At 45.1% G+C, this 20,062-nt stretch overlaps 1 protein-coding gene across 1 annotated transcript in view; it reads left to right on the top strand.

The window, feature by feature from the left end:
• The first annotated feature begins 3,037 nt into the window (after positions 1–3,037).
• The window catches only part of RIPOR1 (RHO family interacting cell polarization regulator 1), a 93,828-nt gene continuing 76,803 nt past the window's right edge, over positions 3,038–20,062 (top strand). Inside the window, exon 1 of the mRNA XM_063141287.1 lies at positions 3,038–3,120. The gene's annotated coding sequence lies outside the window, so the exon portion shown is untranslated. The remainder of the gene's footprint in view (positions 3,121–20,062) is intronic.

The following is a 20,062-nucleotide window of genomic DNA, read 5'->3' on the forward strand; positions in this document are numbered from 1 at the left end:
TGGAAACATGGGAACTGTGGCAGCAAATTGCTGCAACAACAAAACCAAACCCTTGGAGGCTTGTTCTATAAATAGAGACGGGTAGCAAGGATGACAGAGGTGTGTGTTTAATGTTTATTCCTCCAAGCCTTGGTAACTCATTGGGCTCTGGCCATCAAAGGTAGTACAGCCAGCCTGGCCTGGCCCAGGGTTTGAAGGACAGTCCTATCCTGGTTGTAACTTTCAGGAGTTTGCTTGCTCTAATGGCTTCCTGTGTCTGAATTGAACTAGAAGGAGTTAGAGCGAGGGGCAGATCTCAGTTCACCCCACCCCACCCTGCTTCTGTTTCCATAATCTGTGAGAATGTTTGAGCTTCCAAATTTTTCTATACTAAAGCCGCAATGCTAAACACACTTACAAGGGAGTAAGCCCCATTCACAACAGTGAGATTTATTTTCGAGTATACATTCTGCAAGTGACTTTAACATTTTTGTAGCAGTTAGGCTTAAATAACTATGGCATTTATATTCTGCTTTTCTTTTCTTTTTTAATTATTGCATTTATATCCTGCCTTTTTTCCTCTTAAGGAACCCTAGGTGGTGTACATAATCCTCCTCTCCATTTTATCCTCACAACAACCCTGTGAGGTGGGCTGGGCTGAGAGTCTGTGACTGGCCCAAAGTCACCCAATGGGTTTCCATGGCTGAGTGGGGACTAGAACCTGGATCTCCCGACTCCCTTTGTACATAGACACTGTACTTAATTGGTTTAACAAATAATACTACGTATAGTCCAACATGAGATTTACAAACAAAAACCCCCCAACAACACACTATATAAAATGCACAAAATTCCTTCTTCAACTTAACAAAGTTGGGCTCAGTACAGCTGAAGAACAGCACTTTTTGGTCACTTTGATTTCAGTGAGAAATCAATCTTATTCCCAATTTAATTTGTGTGTCCCAAAAATTCCCATAAACTTTTTTCTTTTGTTAAGTGTAAACAGCTTTTATTGCCTACTAAAACATACAGCTTTAATTTACTTCCGATGGCAAATCTTTATGCACGCGTGCAAAGAGCCAGGATGTCACCCACAAGCCCTCCACGCTTACAGCCAATAAAATACAAAAGAAAAACACAACACAGATCAACAAGTCAATAAATATAAAATTGTATCACTGCCATAATAAACAAACATCTGTGAGGATGCTTGCATGCTCTCTAGGAGGTGGGAAACCTCTCCCAACATATGGACTCCAGCACCTATGTCTTGGGATAGCAAAAACCGCTGGGTGCTTTTCACACATCACTTTGATTCTACAAGTACTATACGTGTGGATGCACATAGGAATGTTGTTAAGGCAGGCAAGATGTGGGATCAAGGCAGTTTAAAACCAAAACGGATCCTCTACAAGCAAGAGAGAGGAGATGGAGACAGGTAGCTTTTTACATTGGAATGACGGATGATGGGAAAGCACTTATATAGTCCTTTCCTATGTTCCTTGGAAACAAGTCCCCATAGATTTTCTCAATAGGAATTATTCCGAAGAAAGAGCATGCAGAAGACTTCAAGGCCTTGATACCTGCTCCGTTTGCAGAGTGTGTTCAGGGACCTGTTGTTGTTTTTCTCCTGACTGGCATCTTTCCAGTGGCTCCAGCCAGCATCAAAGGTAGGCATAGTCAGGCACTTGCCATGGGCCAATACTGCAGCAGGGGCTCAATGACAAGAACCTTCTGGACTTGTTCTTCCGCTGCACCATCGCAAACTTCTTGTCCACCTGCCTCTTGCTCTGGACTAGATAACAGTGATGGTGAAGAGGAGCAGATGCCCCTGCCTTCTTACTCCTTGGGTCTCAGCCTGAGAAATGATAGCAATGATGAGAAAGAGTACAAGTAGCAACAGCAGCTGGTGGCAACAGTGCCGGGACAGTAGACTCACTGAGGGAGGGGCTCATTGAGTAGGGTGACCATATGAAAAGGAGGAGTGGGCTCCTGTATCTTTAACAGCTGTATTGAAAAGGGAATTTCAACAGGTGTCATTTGTACGCATGCAGCACCTGCTGAAATTCCCTCTTCATCACAACCGTTAAAGCTGCAGGAGCCCTTTTGTATCTGGTCAAGAGGGCAGGGCTCCTGCCGCTTTAACGGTTGTGTTGAGGGAATTTCACCCGGTGCTGCATGCATACAAACGACACCTGTTGCAATTCCCTTTTCAATACCACTGTTAGATACAGGAGCCCTGTCCTCCTTTTCATATGGTCACCCTAGGGTGTCTTGTCCAAAAGCCCTCAAAAAGCTCTGCAAATGATGCGCGGGTAAAGAGGAGGCTGAGGGATCGCATCCTCACGACCTCATCCCCTGTGGCTAGTATCCTATGTTAGCCCTACTTCGAGTATTTATTTATTTATTCCGCCATTCAGCCAAAAAAGGCTCTCACGGCGGCTTACAAAAGTATTTCTTGACAGTCCCTGCCCACAGGCTTACAATCTAAAAGACATGACACAAAAGGAAAGGGGATTGGGAGGGAGGAGGAGGAGGGGGGAAAGGAAAGCAAATTCAGGCACTACAATCTTAGTTGTAAAGTTCAGCAGTTACAGTTGACAGCAGGAGGGAGGGGGCTCTCAGCTGGAGCTGGACCCAGGCACGATGGAGAGGTGCCTGGCTGCTGCTTCCTCCCTCACTGGTGGCCTCTCCAGAGACAGTTGGTAGCAGGAGTTAGTTAGTTAGTTCACACGACTAACTGAAGCCATTCATTTCAGTGGGTCTACTCTAAGTAGGGCTCACATCATGTGACTAATTGACGCCTCATTCATTTCAATGGGTCTACTCTAAGCAGGGCTGACGTCGGATCCTGCCCTAAGCTCCCCGTGCCTTCTGCTTGGGGAAGCGCGGCCCGGAGCGGGCGGCGCGGAGTTCCTCCCTCAGCATTTCAGCGGCCGGAAAGCGCCGCCCCCCGAGCCGAGCCCGGCCTGCCTTTCCGCCGCGGCTGCTCCAGGTCTTTCCCGGCGGGAGTCGCTCCGCCCCCGCCCGACGCCTCGTCCTGCGCCGGCTCCTCCTCCCCGTCCTGTTCTCCTGCGCCGCGGTGGGCTGTGTGGCGCGGCGGGGCGGATGTCCGACGGCGGGGGCTCAATTGGCAACCATGTAAGTGGGCGACGGGGGGCGACGGGGGCCCCCGCCCGGTCCAACGGGCGTCGTCGCGTGGCTCTCTTGGCATCCTCACCCCGCCGTCCTTCCCCACCGCCAACTCCTCGCGTCCTTTCCCCACATACTTCGCGAGGGGCGACGGCTCCCTCGCATTTCCCTGGGGGGGGAAGGGGAATCTAAGGCGGGCCCATTCGCGGGTTCACTCCTTTCCCCGGAGTTGCCCCTACATGGGAGCAGGACGGTTCTCTTCTTGCCTCGCGCTCCTCCTCCTCCTCCTCCTCCTCCCCTTCAACTCGGAGATACGTGGGAATGGTGTGCGTGTGTCTCGTGTCAGAGACCCGTCTCCCAGTTCTCCCTATCGGAGGATGAGCATAGGGGTTCTCCCCCACTCCTGCCCCAGCCGCCTTGAACCCTTCTTAATATCAAAAGGCAGTTCCCCCCCCCAGATGTGTTGGACTACAATTCCCATCATCCCCAGCCAGCCGGGAGTTGTCCAACACATCTGGCAAGGCGCCAGGTTTTTTTGGGGGGGGGCGCTGTTATAATATATAGGGGTTGGTTCCTCCAATTCCCTGACCCCTTGGAATGGAAGTGATTCAGGGATCCCTCCATTTTGTATATCCACTAGGATGCATATCCTTGACCTGGGCCTTGATAGCCTTCTTTGTTCTTGCTGTTTTCTTTAAGGCTAAGTGGAATAATATGGTGGGACCCTCTATCTCTTTCTTCCTACCCCCAATATTTCATCTTCTGGAGACTTCAGAGCATGTGGTGATGGCAGGTCTTGCATGGTATGGGTCCAAGCTTGTATTTTTGAAGATCCAACCAAGGGCTGACTAGTTAGAATCCGGTAGCTGCAGTCGCAGTTAGAATTCCTTGCCGCCTCCTGTTTGCCACCTGTGGGACAGAAAATGTTTGTTTCATAGGTTGGACAGGTGCCATGCCTAACTTCTACAAAGAGAGGCTGCCACCTGTTCAATCCTAGAATGTGGGTCAAAATAGACATTATTTTAAATCTCTGTGTAGCAGCTATGTCTTCCTTCACACTCTCCGTTTTATTCAAATATTGGTGCAGGGCCCCGATTTGGATCCCTAAGGGGTAGGGGGTACCTTAAGATCTGGACTGAGCCCCCTACATCTATTCTAGAATAAAAAAATAAAAACAAAGATGTAGCTGCTAGATGCAGATTTAAAGTAATGTCTGTTTGAGCTATGTATATATGTTTGTCACTACTTTCACCATTGTGAACAGCACTCTGCATATGCTCAAAGCCTATATGTTCTTATTGAATAATGCGTTGGAGGGCTGAACCCAGCACTAAGAAGGGGGACTAAGCCCTCTAGTCTAAATTGATGCTGGGGTTTTTTATGGGGTGTATATGCAGCATCTCCTACTTCAGCTATTTTGGGTGTTGGGAAGAGAAGGCAGAAACCTGTGGCGGTGGCAAAAAGTATGGAGAAAATTTGGAGATTGTGGTAGCAACCAGAAGTGAAGGGATTTGGAGATCTGGATTTGTGGGAGAGGATGGCTAACTGTGTGTGTGTGTAAGTAAGTGTGTAAAGTAGGAGAATAGGGTTGCAGAGATGAAAATATGTGTGAACCACTGGCAGTGAGGTCTGTTGTCACTTGCATCATTCTGGTCCGTCTGTCGTGAGCAGTAGCCACGTTGGTAATACCAGGTAATCTTCGTTTTCCATTTCATGGCTGAGTAGCCATCCTCTGCAAATGCCTGATTAAATTTCCAGTTCCCGAGAGCTCTGTCTGGTTGCCAGTTGGCTGTGATTTGCTTGCCGCCTGCCCGTTTCTGCCTGCAGCTTGTTGCATTATTTGTGTAATTTGCAGTGTGGGTTTCACAGCCTGAAAGTTCTCCGGAGAAGGTTAGCAGGGTGTAATTTTCAGATAAAAGCCTTCTTCTCCCTGCCACTTGCCTTCCCAGCCTAGAAATTCACTGTGCGACTTTGATGGATGTGTGTGTGTGTGTGTTTATTTCTCTCCTTTTTGCTGCTATTGGGATGTTGCACACAACAAGGATCAGGAAAGAGCAGCAAAGCAGAAGTTAAAGTTGGCCTTCTCCTGTGCGGCCTCTTCAATGTATAACTGAGATGCTTAATTAAGGGGAGGGAGCTAATGGAGAGACCATTTCAGACATGAATTTTGGAAGATCAACATTCTTAGGTTTTGGGTAACTTGGAAGAGTTTTGCTGTGGGCCAAACTAAATCAGTCTCCTCACACTAATTTATTTTAATGAAAAACGCCCTTAGGATGCAGCATGTTTAGACAGAAAAAAGTCCTACAACTCCCAGCACCTCAGAAGCTGGGGGATGCTGGGAGTTGTAGGACTTTTTTCTGTATAGGATTGTATCCTTAGATGCAAAAATTAGGAGTCAGGGTGAAGGGGGCTGCTTAACTTTTTGTCTTCCTGCCCTTTGTCCACTAAGAATTTCCCCCTCCCAGCAAGCTGCTTTTCATATGAAAATAAAGGCATACTGTCTTTCTTCCTACGTGAGTGGGACAGTATTCTCTTCCTGCCATTTGTCTGCTCAGAATTCTTCTCTTCTCCCCCCCCCTCCCCTGCCACTACCCAAAATCAGGCTGCTTTTCCATCTGTGTGGGAAATTAAGAAAGGTCCTTGTATTTTCTCTGGGGAGAAAAGCAGCGTGAAGAGGAGGAAAGTTATGAGTATTCAAATAGCTGGAAGAGTAAGAGTTAAGCACTCCTTTTCCCCACCATTCCTTCCCTCTAGATAGTTGCCTCCAAGGCTGCTTGTCCTCTTTTTATTATATGTACTTATTTTTGTGTTTATATCCTGTCTTTCAAGGCTAACCTTCTCACATGTTAAAACAGGAGAACACGTTAAAACATTAACATAATTACAAACCCTGTATATAATTCTACATGCAGAGTGATTCACATTAAATGAGGTTTGATTGTTGCACCCTTTCCTGTCTGCAATGCATGCCCTGTGTTCATGTTTACAAATGGAGAATGATGCTCATAAGTACTTATGTTGTGGTAATTCAGGAGAAAGTATGTTACCTTCGTATTGTTCATACCCTCTCTAATCAGCATGTACTTCCTCATAAGAAGGCTTGGATTCAGTGAAATCATGTGAGATTATCCAGCAGTTGAGTTCTCCTTTCTAGAGAGGAAGTAACCGTTATCGCTTCGGTGCTTGTAATGGATTCTGAACCACACTGTTCCGTAACTGGTGACACACAGACAGACGTCTCTGTTGCGGAGTTTGTGCTCCCACATCCTTCTCGGTTTAACCCCAATTTAACAAACCCGCACTAAAGTGAGTTCTATCCAAGCCAAAGTAGTTCGAACATAAGATGCCATTCCATAACATGCCATTCCTGTTTTGCTTGCGCTGGCTTCCAGTTCACTTCCAAGCCCGATTCAAAGTGCTAGGTTTGGCCTATAAAGCTCTTTATGGACTGGGACCTTAGTACCTGATGGTACACATCCTCTCATATGTGCTTGCCTGTGTATAAGGTCATCAATGGAGGCCAAATGCCCCCTCAATCTGAAGGTGGCCACTACAGAGGTCTTCTTCGCTATGGTCCCCTGATTACTTCCCCTAGGGAAATTCATCTGACGTCAACACTGTTTTCTTTCCATCAACAGACTTTTCTGTTCTCCCAGGTCTTTTCAATCTTTGCTATTCTAGCGTCTGTTGGTGGTTTAAACTCCTGATTTATTTCTTGATTGGTTTTAGCAACTCATTTTTTAATCATACTTTATCAGGTTGGCTTTGCATTGTATTTCTATCATCTTGGCTTTTCTGTAAGCGTCTGTGTTTTGATCATGTTGGTTCTTTTTTTAAAAAAAAAATTAAATTAATTTTGAAATACTAAATAAAACATCTACAAATACAACAAAAACATACATAAAGAAACTATCATGATTCTTAACAAATCACTTGAAAATGACATTCTTAACATATAGTACTTAATAACCATAAACACAATTCGACAATCCAACAAGTGCTCCTCCACCCTACGGGATCATTCCTGTTTCCAAAATCTTAACACTTCTTCTGGTGGTTTCCCACTTCCCTTTGAGAACACAAATATTAGGAACTGTTTCCAAAGCCCATCAAATTCATTCACTTTTGCTATACCTCTTCTTACTTTAATATTACATGTCAATTTATCATTAATAGCAACATCCCAAACTTCTTTATACCATTCTTCTATATGATAATCACCTTGAGTCTTATAGTTCCTAGATCATGTTGGTTCTGTATTGTGTTCTTAGACCTTTTGCTTCTTTTTATTGTATTTTTTATTTTACACTAATTGTTTTAGCAGCATCTAATAAATACAAATAATATATTATTCATTTATTATATTTTTAATCCACCCAATATGTGTTATAAATAAATACACAGTGTTTCCCCATAACATAGAAAGTCAGTTCTAATTCTGATTGTAGCTTACAGCAGAAGAGCAATGATTTATTAGCTCTAGGAGCCTCCTATCTGGAAGCACCCCAAGAATGAGGCCTGGCATACAATGCCTTTAAAATATTTTAAAAACGGTGCCAAGGTTAAGGCCAGCACTGTGAAATGAGTAACACTTTAACTAGAAGATTTTATATCTGAGGAGAAAAAGGGTTGAGTGACATTATTTTTCCTCTTTGCCATCTGTATAACACTTTTTTAAATGACATGGAGAGTTTGGTCCTGCAGGCTGAACATTTTATAGCCAGCTGGATGTTTACTGAATAGCACTTCTGCTCTTTCTTTGGCACTTCAGTTCTTCTGAAGTGACCAGGTTTGAAGCCAGGTTATCTGAAGGATTGTCCCCTCCCATATGTATCTGCCCAGACCCTAAAATCATCTTCAGGGAGTCTTCTTCAGGAGTACCCACCAAAGGAAGTGAGGCGGGTGGCTACCAGAAAGAGGGTCTTTTCTGTTGTGGCACCACAGCTGTGGAATGAACTCCCTAAAGAGGTTCACCTTGCGCCTATGTTGTACTCTTTTTGGCACCAGATGTAAACCTTTTATTTTTATTTTCCCAGCATTTTAGCTCTGCTGTTTTAAATCTGTATTTTAAATCTATGCACTGCTGCTTGATTTTATTCTTTTTGTACTTTTATATTGTAGTTTTAAGCTTTTATATTTTATCTTGTTTTGCGCTGTACCTTGAGGTTTTAATTTTTGTGACCTGCCCAGAGAGCTTTGGCTATGAGGCGGTATGGAAATGTAATGAATAAAGAAACAAACTTCTTGACTATGCCTATCTTTGAGGCATGTCCAGGGGATGCTTGGGTCTTTTTCATTGTGTCAGTCTTCTCCAACTTGTTGCCCTCCAGATATTTTGGACTACAACTCCCATCAGTCTGACCCAGCATGATCAAAAGGGCCACTGGAGTTGTAGTCCAAAGCATCTGGAGGGCCCTAGGTTGAGGAAAGCTGTTCAACATCCTCAGGCTCAGTTTAGTGCCTCCTTTTAAACTGTCTCTGCTAAAACAATGCCAAAACCTTCCTGTGGTCTTCCTTCAGTCTTCTGATCTTGGAGATCATCTTGTTTCTCAATATTGTAGTTTCCCCAGCCTAATGCCCAGAAACCCCCAATTCTCAAGTTAAGGAATTCCTTGCTAGCTATTCCCTTTTCCTCAAGAAGGTCTATGAGCCTCTCCGTCGCTGGGAGATACTGTTGCATTGTGGGATCACACTGTTGCATTGTGGGATGCTGTTCCATCTGTACAGAAGTACGCAGGATACTTTGAGGAGTGAAAATTGGTGGGGACAGGATATAGGCATGAATCTGAAAGTGAAACTATTGCTTGCCTAACATTAATACACATTTTTTAAAACCCGGAGAATATGTTCCAGGAAGCGGAACTTCCCGATACAAGCACCAGGAAATACAGAGGGAGACCACCCAAATAGTGACACACTCAACCTGTTTCTCTAAGCAGTGAGGCGTTCCTGGGGCCCAGCACATACTTGGGTTTGTTGTTTGTGTTTTGGAAGGAGGTCACTGGAAGGCTTATTGGCATTTTGCAACATTTGCATTTATTTGCAGATATAGAGGTTGAGAACAGATGGAGGCGTAGCTTAAATATTCTCAAGTGACACCCAAAGCCTGCTGTTCCCATCTTCTAGGGAAACAGCCTTCACCTAGAATGCTTTTACAGGGCTTAAACTCGGTCTTCGGTGGCTTTCTCTTCAAACTGCAATCTGGATCACATTTTCTGGTGGCTCCTTCTATCCAGAACATTCCCCAAATTGCCTTTTATCAAGAAGCAATTAGCTAACGACTTTGTTCTCGTGGTAATATATTACCAGGCTATTGACCCGTTTTTTGTCAAGTTCAGGTGTTGCCTCAGGACAACTCACCTGCTTAACTTGCAGAAATCTGATAGGAAATCCATAACATTTTATCAGAGGAGGGGAATGTGCAGTTTTCCAGATGTTTTGTAGACACTACCACTTCTTTAGATGTATGATGTGTTTTCAAACTGGCATATCTATTTACAGTTGGTTGGTTTATAAACTGTGTTAAACGGAATTGAAATGCAAAAATATACAGACAATTATGATTAACAGTTGCATTGTAGTGGTGATCTATTTAACATATGTAGTGCATTAAAAAAAAACATTGTCCTTATTCAAACCACAGGAAATAGAGTTGAATCTCTTGATGATTGTACTCCAGTGATTTCATCTTGGTATCTAACTTTGAAATTCCTTTGTTCAAGGATGGCTACTTTAAGGACATTCACAGTGTGTCCTGGGAGGTTTAAGTGTCTCACCTGGATACCCCTCTGGGACTTAAGTTTGTTTATTGCATTTACATCCTGTCTTTTTTCCTCCATGGAAGCCAAGGCAGTGTGACATAATCCCCCTCCATGTTATCCTCACAACAACCCTGTGAGGTAGGTTGGGTTGAGAGTGACTGACCCAAAGTCACCTAGTGAGCTTCCATGGCCGAGAGGGGACTAGAACCTGGATCTCCTGACTCCCAGTCCAACACCCTAACCACTACACCACAGTGGCTTTCCAAGATGGCACCATATGAACCTGTATTATGCATATGTGACCCATGCACCCACCCAATCCATGGAAGGGGAGCCCAGGTGCTAAGTTCCTCGTTGGCAGCTATGGGTGGACCAAGGGCATTCATTTTTAAGACTGCATTTGAGTGTTGTGTCTTGCTTTTTGTTGAAAACAAAAACACGAACAGGATAATTCATGCTTGCCTGATTCGTTAAAATTGACTTTCACATTTCTAGGGACTGTTGTTAAGGTATCACTCGTCAGCTCCCTCTGTGACATACAGTTTTAGCCCAATTCACAAGTTCAAGTAGAAGTGCTAGAAGAGTTGGAGAGTCACTGCAGTGCAATTGCTGAGCACACTTATGCAGATGTTGGCCCTACTGAGTTCAGTAGGGCTTATTGTTCCCTTTTCAGCTTATTCTGGATTTCAGCAGTCTCTTGGGCTCTAAGATGTATTATACGCAAGAAGAGAAACAGAATGCAGCTGGAACCACAGGCAGCATTGTTTTAGAACCTTACCTATTCTGTGCTTGCTGTTCTCCAGGCGCTACTTAGCATTAGTGTTGAAGAAGGTGGGCTGCTTTTTGTCGGCCTTTTCCACGTGTGGCTGCTGCATCTCAAGCTCCTTCTGGTGTCCAGCAAGACAGAACTTTGTATACCTCCTGGGACTGGGCAGCTACTGCATGTTTGGGAATGGGTGCCTCCCGTGCCTAGCAAGAGGCAAGGTGGGCCTGTAGTAAACGGGACTCTTAAGGAGCCTGTTTTCTTCTTTCTTTTATTTATTTATTTATTTATTTATTACATTTCTATACCGCCCAATAGCCGGAGCTCTCTGGGCGGTTCACAAAAATTAAAACCATTCATAGTATAAAACAACAGTATAAAACCATAATATAAAATACAATATAAAAGCTCAACCAGATAAAAACAGCAGCAATGCAAAATTACAAATTTAAAACCATGTTATTTCAAATTTATAGATTGTTAAAATGTTGGGAGAATAAAAAGGTCTTCACCTGGCGTCTAAAAGCATATAATGTAGGTGCCAAGCGAACCTCCTTAGGGAGCTCATTCCACAGCCGGGGTGCCACAGCAGAGAAGGCCCTCCTCCTGGTAGCCACCTGCCTCACTTCCTTTGGCAGGGGCTCACGCAGAAGGACCCCTGAGGATGACCTTAGGGTCCGGGCAGGTACATATGGGAGGAGGCGTTCCTTCAGATAACCTGGCCCTAAGCCGTTTAGGGCTTTAAATGTTAATACCAGCACTTTGAATCGGGCCTGGACCTGGACTGGCAGCCAATGGAGCTGGAAAAGGACTGGCGTAATGTGGTCTCGTCGGCCAGTCCCTGTTAGTAAGCGTGCTGCCCTGTTTTGCACCAGTTGAAGTTTCCGGACCGTTTTCAAAGGCAGCCCCACGTATAACGCATTGCATTAACACATTTTAGTTGTTTCTTTCTGGCTTGGCCGAGTGTGTGTGAACCTAGAAATGTTTTTTGGTTTTTTTTGAGCGGCTGAACCTCGGTTTCCCTCTGTCCCCTGCAAATTTGGGAACTCCTGCCAAAAAAGAAAAAAATGTGTGTGTTTTGTTCCATGACATGTTCCCCAGACCACGTGACTTCCTTCTGAGTCTGCAGTTTGGACATCTGCCGTCCAGAAAGAAGCCGGAGGTTATTCAAAGTCATTTCCTGCTGCTGGATGGTGTGTTTGTTCCTTCTGCGTTTTATCTAATACTGGATAGAAGCACTTTCCCCAGTTTTAGGTTTTTATTATTTTCCTGACCCCTTAATCTAAAAGGCCAATTTTCTCAAAGGAGTAAGGAAGATCAGGGCTTAACTTTTCTCTAGTGGGCTTGACTAAAATCCTGTGATGCACCATAGGTATGATCAGCCATCCTCCTGAACCTGTGGTTGATGGCAGCCTTCCCCAATCTACGCAGGCTGGGGGATTATAGGAATTGTAGACCAACACAAATCAAGGGCCCCAGATTGGGGAAGGGTGGTTAATGGGAAGAATTCAAATTAAATAGCCATTTGTTGAATTTTAGCCTTTGGCCTTTACAGCCTCTCAATAGGATGCTTAGAGCTGTTTTCCCCTGCCTGGGGCCATCCAGATGTGTCGGATTGCAACTATGACGGCAATTTTGATCCAACACATTTGGAGTTTTGGGGGAGGCTGACTTCAGATGCAGAGAAGTGCAGGTTGGCGCTACTGGAAATTATGCTCAGTACTGAGTGGCTGGGTTCGCACCACACAATGTTTTTGAATGGCGCCCATGGGCGCCCGCCTTGCCATAGCTTGTGTCGTGCAAACCCAGGAGTCGGGTTGTTTGAGGATTAGACAACCTTCAAATAACCCATGACTTGTTTTAGGGTTATTTGAGGGTTGTCTAATCCTCAAGCAACCCCTGCTGCCTAGGTTCACATGACATAACAAGCCACAGCAGGCAGGGTGCCCGTGGAAGCCATGCAAAAGTGGCATCCAGCATGACACAACAGCTCCCACAGGGAATCTGAGCCATGGTGGGCTGTCATGTTGTGCGAACCAGGTCAGTGTGTTAAGCGCTGGAAGCTAAGGCTGGTATGCTCTGAGCCTTGGGGATTCTGGGCAAATTCTCGCAAATTCTCTCCCTATCAAAGGCCACATTTTTATTTATTTATTTATTTAAGGATTTTTATGCCGCCATTCAGCCAAAAAAGGCTCTCATGGCGGCTTACAAAAGTATTTCTTGACAGTCCCTGCCCACAGGCTTACAATCTAAAAGACATGACACAAAAGGAAAGGGGATTGGGAGGGAGGAGGAGGAGGGGGAAAAGGAAAGCAAATTCAGGCACTACAATCTTAGTTGGAAAGTTCAGCAGTTACAGGTGACAGCAGGAGGGAGGGGGCTCTGAGCTGGAGCTGGACCCAGGCACGGTGGAGAGGTGCCTGGCTGCTGCTTCCTCCCTCTCTGGTGGCCTCTGCAGTTACAGTTGGTAGCAGGAGGGAGGGGGCTCTCAGCTGGAGCTGGACCCAGGCATGGTGGAGAGGTGCCTGGCTGCTGCTTCCTCCCTCACTGGTGGCCTCTGCAGAGACAGTTGGTAGCAGGAGGGAGGGGGCTCTCAGCTGGAGCTGGAGCCAGGCACGGTGGAGAGGTGCCTGGCTGCTGCTTCCTCCCTCACTGATGGCCTCTGCAGTGTCAGTTGACAGCAGGAGGGAGGGGGCTCTCAGCTGGAGCTGGACCCAGGCACGGTGGAGAAGTGCCTGGCTGCTGCTTCCTCCCTTCAACCCTCACATGTCCTCCGCATTTAAATAACATTGCATCAGAACGGCCCAGATCCTTTGTTATGGAGAAATTAGACAGATGAAGCAAATTTGTAATATATATTAGCCTAACTTATTCTGCTTCAGCTATGCAGGGCACTGAAGCCCTTCCACCCTGATTCTGAGAAATCCTATTCAGTGTCTCTCCCATTCCAGCTAAGGTTCCACGAGGTATTTGCCCTACATTTTATTGAGCCTTTCTTTGCAGGCATAAGAATTGGATTCTTGGTGGTGGTGGTGGGGGCATCATAATATGAAATCTGAGATTCTCAGGGCAACTCCACACTATATGCATCGTTCTGCCATTTTCTTAGGGCATTACTGCACTCACAGATTGCAGTCGCTAAGGCTGCAGTAAGAAATGGAAGATCAATGTGGGAGGAGACGGGGTTTTTAATCCTTTCCCCTCGCATCCCTAAGAATCCCCTTTCCTCCCACACTGATCTTATTTATTTTAAAAATGTATATGTTGCCTTATTTCCAATACAGAAACAAATAATAAAAACTACAACATACAGCGTTTAAAACATGTATCAACATCCAATCTTACTAAAGACAGCAATGAAAAACACACACCCAATATTGACATAGTAAACCAACAACTAATAGGCTTTTTTTTTTGGGAAGAGCAGAGAAAACTGGGGTAACATTATACAAATTAAAATTTATTTATTTATTTATTTATTTATTTTATTACATTTCTATACCGCCCAATAGCCGGAGCTCTCTGGGCGGTTCACAAAAATTAAAACCATTCAAAGTATAAAACAACAGTATAAAACCATAATATAAAATACAATATAAAAGCTCAACCAGATAAAAACAGCAGCAATGCAAAATTACAAATTTAAAACCATGTTATTTAAAATTTATAGATTGTTAAAATGTTGGGAGAATTAAACCAAGAGAGCATTCAGTTGAAAGCCTTTCTGAAAAGCCATCTTTTTACCAGCTGCTTGGAGCAGTTGAGCAACCTTCCCCCACCTGGAAGAAATATTGGCATACTGGCTGGGGATGATGAGCACTGTAGTTGCTGTCTGGAGGGACCCAGGTGGAGGAAGCTATAATGGAGTGTTGGGGCCTGGTGAATTTCATGTTGTAGGTTATCCTTCTAGGTGTGTATCCCTCTAAGTGTGTATCCCACTAGAGAAAAACCTTCAACCTTGCTGGCTAGCTGCCAGGCTTCATTGGGTTGATGGAGTAATGCCTCAGATAACTGAGCATACAGAAAGAAACATATGGAAGAAGGTAATCCTTAAGGTACCCAGGCCTTCCACTTTATATCACAGTGGCTAAGGATATAAGAACATAACAAGAACCATGTTGGATCAGACCAGGGATCCATCTAGTCCAGCATTCTGAATACATAGTATCCAACCAGCTGTTGACGGGTAGCCCACAAGCTGGACACAAGTGCAATAACACCTTCCTGCCCATGTTCCCCAGCAACTAGTGTATATAGGCTTACTGACTCTGGCACATAGACATCAGGACTAGTAGCCATTGATAACCTTCTCCAGGAATTTGTCCAACCCTCTTTTGAAGCCATCCAAATTGCTGGCCATCACTGTGTCTTGTAGTGAATTCCGTAGTTTGATTATGCGCTGTGTCAAGAAGTACTTTCTTTTATGAGTCTTTGATCTCCCACCAATCAGCTTCATGGGATTCTAGTATAATAAGAGAGGGGGGGAAATGTCTCCCTATCCACTTTCTCCACACCACGCATAATTTTGTACACCTCTTTCATGTCTCCCCTGACTCGCCTTTTTTCCAAGCTGAACAATTTCAGCTGCTGTAACCTTTCCATATAGGGGAGCTGCTCTTGCCCCATTGTTTGTGTTTTTTTAAGTGTCTCCCAATCCCCAAATAATAGGAACATGGGAAGCTGCCTTATACCAGGTCAAAGTACTTGGCCATCTAGCCCAGTATTATTTGCTCTTGACTGGATGTAGCTCTCCAGGGTGAAAGAACAGCTACCTGATCCTATCTTTTTAACTGGAGATGTGTAGGGTTGAACCTGTGTGCACGGCATGTGCTCCATCACTGAGCTATTCATCCCCTATGTGTAATAATGTAGCATGCCCCCCTCTGGTTGCAGAATTCTGTACTTGTAATTCTGTACTGTACTGTACTTCTGTAATTCTGGCAACTAGGAGGAAGGCTTTCTCCACTGTGGCACCCCGGTTGTGGAATGAGCTCCCCAGAGAGGTCCGCCTGGCGCCTACACTGTACTCCTTTCGTCGCCAGCTGAAGACCTTTTTATTCTCTCAGTATTTTAACATTTAATTTTAACTTAAATTTAAATCTTGCTGTTTTAACTCTGTATTTTAATCTTATATCAATTTTGCTGCGTGGTTTTTATCCCGGTTGTGCTTTTTATATTGTATTTTGTATTTGTGCTTTTAACCTGTTGGTTGTTTTATTATGGTTTTAATTTTTGTGAACTGCCCAGAGAGCTTCGGCTATTGGGCGGTATAAAAATGTAATAAATAAATAAATAAATAAATTGTGCGGAATTGTAGAATTCATACAGTGCCATGAGCATCTATGCTGCTAAATAAAATAATAATATGGCCCTCCCCTGCCGTTCTTCATCACTGTAAATAAATGCATGTGTATAAAACCACATGTATCACTTGGAGCATAGTTGGACGTTCACCTAACAAAGGTTGCCCATTGCTCTCACTGAGCTTCTTATAATTATGAGAGACATAGTAGTTGTACTTCCCTTTTTTGAAGATGTGGAACTGAGAGAGATAGGGACGCCTCTAGGTCTGCCCATGGAGCCCCTGCTGTGAAGTGCAGGCTGCAGGCACCTGGGTCTCTGACTTCCGGGTCAGATTATTATTGTTGTTGTTGTTGTTGTTGTTGTTGCATTTCCACCCCACCTTTTTTCCTGCTAAGGAACCCAAGGCAGCGTACATAATCCTCCTCTTCTCCACTTTATGCTCACAACAACAACCCTGTGAGGTAGGTTGGGCTGAGAGTTTGTGACTGGCCCAAAGTCACCCAGTGGGTTTCCATGGCTGAGTGGGGACTAGAACCCGGATCTCCCGACTCCCAGTCCGACACTCTAGCCACTGCACCACACTGGATGAGGAATATGGAAGGGATGAGCGAAATTGCTGCCTTCTCATCAACCTGCAGCACCACGTTACGAAACCACTTTGTGTGGTTGCTGCCTTCTCATCACCATGTGTTACCATCTGGTTAACACCCACACCCTGTGCCCTTCAGTGGGCTAAGTCTGCGTTAGGTTTCCAAAAGGACAAGAAGAATTTGGAGCCAAGTTTGATGCCATCTGTTATTTCTTCTGCTGCAGGTCTGAAAGGGGAAGCGCCTACTCAGTGGTGTAGCTAGGGTTGGACTTTGGGGGCTCAGAACCCAAGGACCTCCTAAACGACCACCCAGAGAGTAGCAGGTGATGAAGGTCTCAGGGTAGTAGAAGCAAACTCCTGTTTTATTCCCATAGTCATGATGGTGCTTTAAGTTAAGGGAGTTTAAAATGCAAACCTGTACATGCTCAGATGATGATGATGATGATGATTAATCAGGGTTGACAAACAGTTTTGTTATTGTTGTTCTACTATATCAGGAATGTGAAAGCAAATGTAAAGCATGGAATGGTGGATGGGGTGGGAGCAAAGAGAAATGTGAGCATTGTGCTTCGCAGCTGAAGTAATACCCGTGGCTATCTAAAGGGCAACCCCATAAGACCATTAAGTCCAGGGTCTGAAATTACCTAGCTGTGCATCACTGTGCCTACTCAGCTGTACACCCATGATGCCTTTGCTCTTCTGCCCTGCAGCTTGCAAACATGTATACTCCCACTCCCCTGCTCCCGTCAAGGGAGAAGCCATTTAAGCGCTTATTTGCAGCAGCCTTTTCTCTCCTTGCATCCTGGACGTCATCTGTGTGCTGACTGCTGAGGAATTTTGTCCCTCATCCCTTGGAATGCTGGGAGAATTGCATTCATAGCAATGCCCCCATCACTCCCAGAGCGCTTATCTGGGTGGGAGGTATTCCTTGCGGGGCTGGTAAAGGCCTGGAGCGAGAGAGGAGGACGACAACAGTATGGAAGGTCAGGGTAGGCGTGGGGCTAGGATTATTCTTGGCTATTAGCGTGCTGAGACAGCAGCCAACTTGTTTAGACATTATATCTCCTGAAATGTTGTCCCTCTGGGTCTGAGACAGCAGTTGGGTAAACGCAGCTATAGAAAGTGGGATGAAGTTTGGGAGGAGAGGTTAGCAGAGAATGGAAGAACAGAGAGAGCATGGAAGATTGTGGCACAGAAGAAAAGGGAACAAACTTATGATGGAACAACCCAGATGGTTTACGTGTTGTATGGGTCTGGTGCAACCCAGCGTTAAGTTCCCTTGTAATTGCACTACCTAACGCACATTGGAAAATGCAGCAGCTGCACTGACGTGGCTTCCCTCTCCCAGTCCGGCCACCAATCCCCACTGCTTTCCGTTTGTCATTGCTTTGGAGCATCTCGGCTGTCTGCGTTGTTCTCCAGGTTTGCTTAGAATTTAGAAGGCTCGGTTGAGAGCTTGGAACGGCCTGTGCTCTCCACCGGTGCCAGGCCAGGACAGAGAGGCCTCTGCGGAGTTAATGTTTACCCAGCGAGAGTGACTGCTGCAATGGGATTTTAGCTTTTCCCAACCAGGTGGCCTCTAGGGCTGTTGGACTACAGCTCCCATAATGCTGTGTTGGCTTGGGGTTTTGGGAGCTGTAGCTCAACTTGTCTGGAGGGCATCAGTTTAGGGAATCTCGCATGGTATTGCCTACTAATCTCAGGGTCATAGAATCATGGAATAGTAGAGTTAGAAGGGGCCTATAAGACCATCGAGTCAAATCCCCTGCTCAATGCAGGATTCCACCTTAAAGCATCCCTGACAGATGGTTGTCCAGCTACCTCTTGAATGCCTCTTGTGTGGGATTGCCCATGACCTTCCTAGGTAGCTGGTTCCATTGTCATACTACTCTAACAGTCAGACAGTTTTTCCTGATGTCCAGCTAGGGTCTCAGGTAGGAGTTTTTCATGTTACTTGCTAGCTGATCCGTTTACCTGGAGAAGCCAGGGATCAAAACTGGGATCCTCTGCATGCAAAGCGGGTGCTCTGCCACTGAGCGAAAGCCTTGGAAAAGTGCTGCTGGTCAGGGCAGATGGTCCTGCTCTGGAAGGACAAGCAGTCTGAGTCAGCGTCAGGCTGCTATATATGTTGCCTATCTCACAACCACTCATGTCACTCTTCTTCTGGAAATATTATACTATGGAGGGTGACGGTGGTGGAAGATCTTAACTCCAGGCAAATGTAAACATCAGGTTCCGGAATAATATGTGCAACCTGAGAATATTTGTGCAAAACATGTATGTGTTGTGTTGAATTTCTGCAAGTGCAGAATTTGGTTTTCTTCCTGGAGGATTGTGGTTTCTTTGACACATAATTTTCTGTGCTTCGGTGCATAAGATGCCGGGGGAGGGGGAGGGAGGGAGGAGGTGGGGAGAGAACACAAATGATGAGGTCTTGTAAATCACTGAATAAATACCATTACCTTATAATCTTCCTGTTTAAATGCAGTGTTTCAGTTCAGCAAGTATGTAAACACGATTTACAAATTCTATCAATTTTGGCTATTTTGCAGAACTCTGCGAAGTGTGCATTTGCATAATTTAGTCTTTTAATTTGCATGATACGGCCTTTTCTTATAGATGTCTTGGCTGTTCAAGGTTAAACTACCGTATTTCTTCGATTGTAAGACGCCACCGATAGTAAGACGCACACTAATTTCAGTACCACCAACAGAAAAAAAGCTTTGATTCTAAGAATAATAATCGCACCCGCAATTCTAAGACGCACCCCGTTTTTAGAGATGTTTATATGCAGGGGAAAGTGCTTCTTAGAATCGAAGAAATACGGTAAGTCTTGCATAATCTAACAGTAGGATTTTAAGGCAAGCGGAGTTGGCACAGCACCCAGCGGCTCATACCTTTCTCCTAGGTGACATGACGCTTGCTAGTGTTGGAATAGAAAAGAACCTGTTCAGCAGAGATGCAGAAACCGAAGCCGGGTGACCGAATTTGGCCCACACTTCCCCTTGACCACCAATAATTTGGTTCCTTGGATAGCTCGTTTAGAGTTCTCACTGAAACCCGGAGCGGATTTATCGCCCCACCAACATCAGAACCTCCACTGTTCCTATTGCTTGCCACTTGATCCTCTTACAAGGTTCCTTGGGTGGCTTTTGCCCTTGAAGTCGTCCCAGATATATTTTAAATTAACAAATGCTAGGGATGGAACCTTGGACTTCACGCATGCAAAGCGTCCGTTCTATGCGTCGAGCCGTGTCAGCTTGGAAAAGTGATTAAAACACACCTTAGCAAAAGTTCGCATCTTCTTTCTGGTGAAGTGTGGCATTGAATCAAAATATCTCCAATCCTGAATCCTTTAAATGTCCCCAGATTTTTCAAGGAGCCGCTAATTGCACTGTAGAGAGCGGGTTTAGCGATGCTGTACCGATGCCCACGGCCTCCAGCTGCCATCTATGTATAGCACAGGAACAGCGAGTCCGCTGCTGCCTCCTCCAGAAATATGTTCAAGAATCGCATCCAGAGAATTGCACA

This window comes from Elgaria multicarinata, chromosome 14 (genome assembly GCF_023053635.1).
Source record: "Elgaria multicarinata webbii isolate HBS135686 ecotype San Diego chromosome 14, rElgMul1.1.pri, whole genome shotgun sequence".
NCBI lineage: Eukaryota > Metazoa > Chordata > Lepidosauria > Squamata > Anguidae > Elgaria > Elgaria multicarinata.